This window comes from Dipteris shenzhenensis, chromosome 12 (assembly GCF_047967505.1).
Source record: "Dipteris shenzhenensis isolate YYH24624 ecotype China chromosome 12, Dip_SZ_1.0, whole genome shotgun sequence".
Classification (NCBI taxonomy): Eukaryota; Viridiplantae; Streptophyta; class Polypodiopsida; order Gleicheniales; family Dipteridaceae; genus Dipteris; species Dipteris shenzhenensis.
Window position 1 is genome coordinate 45,035,698 of NC_141607.1, and position 6,246 is coordinate 45,041,943.

Genomic DNA, 6,246 nt, shown 5'->3' on the forward strand with positions numbered 1-6,246 from the left:
ACATTGAGGTGCATTATCACTATGTGCGGGAGAAGGTTTTACTAGGTCTTATTGATCTAGTTTATGTCAGCACAGAGGATCAGGTAGCTGACATATTCACGAAAGCATTGGGCGTAGAGAAGCTGCACAAGTCCAGAGACCTGCTTGGTGTACAGGAATTGGGATTGAGCTCGAGGGGGAGTGTTGAGATATTGAGCTCCACTCGCGATATGCCAGGGTGACCATTGTGCATTTATGTCACCGACTTATTAGTTACAGATGTGGTTGGTACACTGCCCACGAATAATAGCTGGATGACAGCTATCCTTATCTACTCTAGTTTGTGGCTCAGTTAGTATGCCACCTTAGTTAGTTGAGTTTGGTTTGAGACCCACATATAGGGTTCTTCTATTTCTTTGTACTTGAGTTCTTTTGGCTTTCACAACTAAGAAGAGGAAAACTATTTTCAGCCTCCACCTTTGTGTGTATTCCCCCATTGTGTATGTGAGAAAGCCGCAAGTGAGACTCCTTCCCTCTCTCCCACTATCTTCACATGGCGGAGCTACCGTCAACCCTCGGCAACCTCAACTCCCTACAATATCTTAACCTATTTGGATGCACGAGCTTGGCGGAGCTGCCATCAAGCCCCCTCGCCAACCTCAGCTCCTTGCAATCTCTTGACCTATCCGGATGCACGAGCTTGGTGGAGCTGCCATCATCCCTCGACAACCGCAGCTCCCTACAATATGAATGCACGAGCTTGGCAGAGCTCCCATCACCCCTCGGCAACCTCAACTCCCTGCAATCTCTTCACCAAGTCAGATGCATGAGCTTGGTGGGCTGCCATCAACACTCGGCAACCTCACTTCCCTGCAATCTCTTGACCTATCCGGATGCACGAGCTTGGTAGAGCTGCCATCAACCCTCAGCATTCTCAGCTTCCTACAATCTCTTGACCTATCCGGATGCACGAGCTTGGCAGAGCTGCCATCAACCCTTGGCAACCTCAGCTCCATGCAATCTCTTCACTTATCCATATGCCCAAGCTTGGCGGAGCTGCCATCAACCCTCCGCAACCTAAGCTCCCTGCAATCTCTTGACCTATTTGGATGCACGCACTTGGCGGAGTTGCCAACAACCCTCGACAACCTCACCTCCCTACAATCTCTTAACCTATCTGGATGCACGAGCTTGGCGGAGCTGCCATCAACCCTTGGCAACCTCAGCTCCCTGTAATCTCTTCACCTATATGGATGCACGAGCTTGGCGGAGCTGCCATCAACCCTCGGCAACCTTAGCTCCCTGCAATTTCTTGACCTATTCAGATGCACGAGCTTGGCAGAGCAACCATCAACCCTCGGCAACCTCACCTTCTTGCAATATCTTAACCTATTCGAATGCACGAGCTTGGTGGAGCTGCCATCAAGCCCCCTTGACAACCTCAGCTTCCTGCAATCTCTTTACCTATCCGGATGCACAAGCTTGGTGGATCTGCCATCAACCCTCAACAACCTCAGCTCCTTGCAATCTCTTTGCCTAGTCGGATGCACGAGCTTGTTGGCGGAGCTACCATGAACCATCGGCAACCTCAACTCCCTGCAAAATCTTAAGCTATTCGGATGCACGAGCTTGGCGGAGTTGCCATCAAGCCCCCTCGACAACCTCAACTCCCTACAATCCCTTTACCTATATAGATGCACGAGCTTGGTAGAGCTGCCATCAACCCTCGGCAACCTCAGCTCCCTACAATCCCTTCACCCATATGGATGCACGAGCTTGGTAGTGCTACCATCAATCCTTGGCAACCTCAGCTCCCTGCAATCTCTTGACCTATCTGGATGTACTTGCTTGGCAGAGTTGCCATCAATCTTCGGCAACCTGATCTCCCTGCAATCTCTTCACCTATCCGGATGAACGAGCTTGGTAGAACTGTCATCAATCCTTGGCAACCTCAGCTCCCTGCAATATCTTAACCTATTCGGATGCACGAGTTTGGCGGAGCTCCCATCAAGCCCCCTCGCCAACCTCAGCTCCTTGCAATCTCTTGACCTATCCGGATACACGAGCTTGGTGGAGCTGCCATCATCCCTCGACAACCGCACCTCCCTACAATATGAATGCACGAGCTTGGTGGAGCTCCCATCACCCCTCGGCAACCTCAGGGCCCTGCAATCTCTTCACCTAGTCAGATGCATGAGCTTGGTGGAGCTGCCATTAACACTCGGCAACCTCACCTCCTTGCAATCTCTTGACCTATCTCAATGCAACCTCACATGAGGGATACTCGTGGTTATATAAGATTTTATGAGGCTAATGCTATGGACTTGGTTTTGTTTGTAGTACAAAGTGCACACTACAATGCCTACATGGTTGACAAGCATTTGGGAATAGGACCTATTCTAGATAAACTAAGGGAGGTGATCTTGACTGGGGTTTCCAACAATGTCTCTACAAAAGGTTGCTGATGTAGCCCATAGTGTTCAAGAAGAAGGTTCAAGAAGAAGCTAGCCTTTAAATACCTGAAATGTTAAGGCCATCAATGGATCAAACTGGGGCTCTACCCCTCTTATTGCAATGATGGAGCATGATAGACATAGGCCAGAGTATATTTATGTTACCAACAAGCGGCTAGTTGGTGGAAGGAGACCTAGGTTCTCTAGTATATAAGAAGATGACAATCTGTGCAAAGAGACTGATGCACATGATGCAAATTGGCCATCATAAGAACAGAGCCACGTAGTGTGGTGACATGATTTGGGTTTATTACTAAAATGAAGACTAAATGTGGAGCATTGATAAAATACTTTGGGTCAAAGTGCCACTAAGGGTGTTCCCATAACTTGCTTCATGGGGAGAAGATAGGATCCCAATGGTATCGAAGAATAGTTTGTGTGGTTTTGCAATACCTCTATAGCTCATAAATGGAATGTTGATCAATTTATCCTTGGTGTGCCTGGTCATTTGTGTGGGGTGTGGAAGGTTTCGGTTGCGATTTCCATTTTAAAACATGATAAGGAGAGCTACAACAAGCAGGTTTTGTGCTGAAGGAAGTTTGCATGTGCAAGGTGCACATGTAGGGCACATGTTCCCAAGAGCGCTACAGCAATGAGCCATGTTTACTCTAGTCATAGGGGCAATAGAATAGTGAAGTGGAGACCAAGATGAGTAAAGATTTTCAAGAGAGGACTCAAAAGGCTTAATCTAAAACACAAGGACATGGAGACAATGGACGACTTGATAAGAAAATGTGGGAGGCAAGTTGGTGGCCATAAGGAAGGAACAATATGCTCAATGGTTGAGAGGATGTATGATTGGAAGAGCTTTATTCTACCTTTCATACAAAAAGGTGGTGATGCCCTGATTGGTCATAGCACTCCACACTATTTTCGATTTTTCTTAAAGGATGAAAAACCAGTGATGCAATGGCAACACTATTCTCTTGATACAAAATGGGAACCTAAATAACCTTAGTCTCTCTTAACTTCAATCCCGAGCAAAGAAATGCATCCAACATGGGCTCCTATAAAAGAATTCAGCGAGAAATCCAAAGGTGAAATAGAAGGCTTAAAAGCTTTTATTACATACAAAGAGGAAATGCTCCAGAGATTTCCTGATTGGAAGCCCTCTTGGAAGGAACACACTACTGTTGTAATTAGCAAGACCTACCAATTGATAAAGGACCTTGAAAAAATGCGAGAAGATGATATTAAGGCAGAACGGCCTTTATTTTGGCCAAATGTTGGTAATGACTTGCGTCCAGCATGTGGTCTCTTTGAAAATGAGTTTGAATCGTTGCTTCCACGTCCATATTGTGGACCCAAGAAGAGAGAGTTTATGCCACAAATAGACATAGATGTCCATTTTTTTGTTGCAGTTCGACCATCGGATGATGAACATGAGAACGTGAAGTTTTGGGTTGCGAAAGTAGTTGACGTGAGCATGGATGACCGGGGGAGAGCTACAACATTTACAGTGGTATGGTATGAGCCAAGGGATAGGAAGGAGAACCAAGATAACAGTACATTGTATAGTAGTTGTTTGAAAAAGGAATGGGTCCCAAACCATGAAGCAATTTCAAGACTTTCCACAGAGACAGTCATAGTATCCTGGAAATCAAGGTCAAAGAAAACAAAGAAGTACATGGGGTATGATGTAGAAGACAAAATAAAATTACTGCAACCAATTATTATGCACATTATAGAGTTCACAAAGATGCTCGCCCGGGAGGAAGTAGAAGGAGATAGCGCAAATGAAGAATGCCCATGATAACACCATTCAAATATCGAGAAAGAGTGAAGGTGGTGGTGGTTGTCAGATGAGAGTGAATGAAGATGGCACCCAAGCGACAAGTGACCACAGAAAGGACATTCTGAACAAGCAAATGTTTGGATCGCTCATTTCTGTGATCATGATAGAAAAGGACATTCAAACAAGCAAATGTTTGGATCGCCCATTTGTACTAAACTCATTGTAAAGGAAAAATTAAATTATTGAAAAGGCCACAGGAGATCCTTTGTACAAAGACTCATCCTGAGCAATATTTGTTGTAAAACTTATGACATGATAATGTAAAATTGCAAGCATAGCTATTGCTATTTTTTGGAGTACAAAAGAGGCTTCCATCATGTCTCATGTGTATATAAACCTTTTAATTTTTTGAATATTCAAGAGTGTTATAGTTTTCTGCATTGAAAGTAAAAAGAGTCTTACAGGTCTCTTATGTATACATTTTTAAAATGTTGTGAATCCTCAATAGCATGGTTTTTCATGGATTTAAACTAATAACTCGGATTTTTTATTTTAAGAATATGATTCTTATAAACAAGAAATACAAATTTAGGATTTAATAGTAGTTTTTGCATTATTTGTACAACATTGTAGAGAGATATTTTGAAATGTCTTATGTGAAAATGATAGTGCCAGAAAGTAAACTTTTGATTCTCGAATGACAGTTTCATAAAGTAAACTTTTCAGTTGGGAAGGATTTTAAGGAATAGTCCAAAAGTAGACGTATGAGTCCAAAATTAAAGAAATAAGTGTTATTTATGGTCTTCACGTGCAGGCTATTGTGTAAAATTATTCCAAGGGAGAATAAATTACCGACCTCAAGAGATATGGCAAGGCAACATGTGACCTCTCTTGGTGGAGGATTAGATTACAAGCGCATCCATGGATGCGCCGACGATTGCATTCTATTTCAGGGACCAAATACGGATGCAAGAGAGTGTCCTACAAGTGGAGAGGCAAGCTATAGAGCAGATCTCAAAACTTTGGGTATGCCTCATAAGGTTCTGTGACATTTTCCCATAATACCTCACAGCCAACATATGTTCAAGAGCAAATCCATTGCAGAGCTCATGTCATGGCATTCCTCCCATCGATCAACCGATGGCAAGTGGAGAACTCCCATAGACACTCCTGCGTGGAAGCATATTAAAGACACATGGCCATCTTTTAATTATGAGTAGGCAATCGATGTGGCACCCTAAACCCACCTTCAACTCTTAATTCCTTCTATTGTTCAGGCCTCACTACATCGGGTTACCATGCATGTCTTGTTTGTGGTCCTTTGCTAGTTGCCTCACGGACAGACACATTGAATAAGGTCATCTATGAGAATCACCATCGATTTCTCTTGCCTGATCATCCTAGATATGTCGCCTCTTTTAATGAAGTCCCCCCATTGTCACTCACTGTGGGAGATGGGATGAGAATTTGGGACGAATCCATTACTCCACCACTTGGCATGAGTTGGTAAGGGTTTGTAGCTATTGTGTGCTATATTGGTTGGAAATAAAGATTGCTCGCTAACACCAGCTTTTGTTTAGATACTGCATCTTTTATCATTTACCATATTGGTCTTACCTCCAGATCATCCCATGCATATCTTCAAGAATGTGGCATCTACAATTTGGGAACATTTGAATGGGACACGAGATTCCGCAGGCATAAGGGAGGATCTACACATCACAGGGAGGATGCATGAAGCTTGGCCACAAGAAAGGCCAAATGGGCATGTCTCTTCACCTCCTGCACTGTGGAGTTTATCAAACCTAGAGATGATGGCGGTGAAGCAAGCTATCACTACAATTCCTACTCCCACTGGATGCAAGATGTCTTGACATACATCTACATAAGCTCCATATGCTCTACTGCCACAAGTCCAAGCCATGCGGTAAAAAAACCAAGTCCCAAGTCCTATTTTTCATGAGTGAATTCATCTTTGATTGCATAGCATACCCCAAATTGTGCTGCTCCTCATGCATC

General features: G+C 43.9%; 1 pseudogene; it reads left to right on the top strand.

Moving 5' to 3' along the window:
- The first annotated feature begins 532 nt into the window (after window positions 1-532).
- LOC147896281 (uncharacterized) lies at window positions 533-2,256 on the top strand (annotated as a pseudogene).
- The last annotated feature ends 3,990 nt before the right edge of the window (window positions 2,257-6,246 follow it).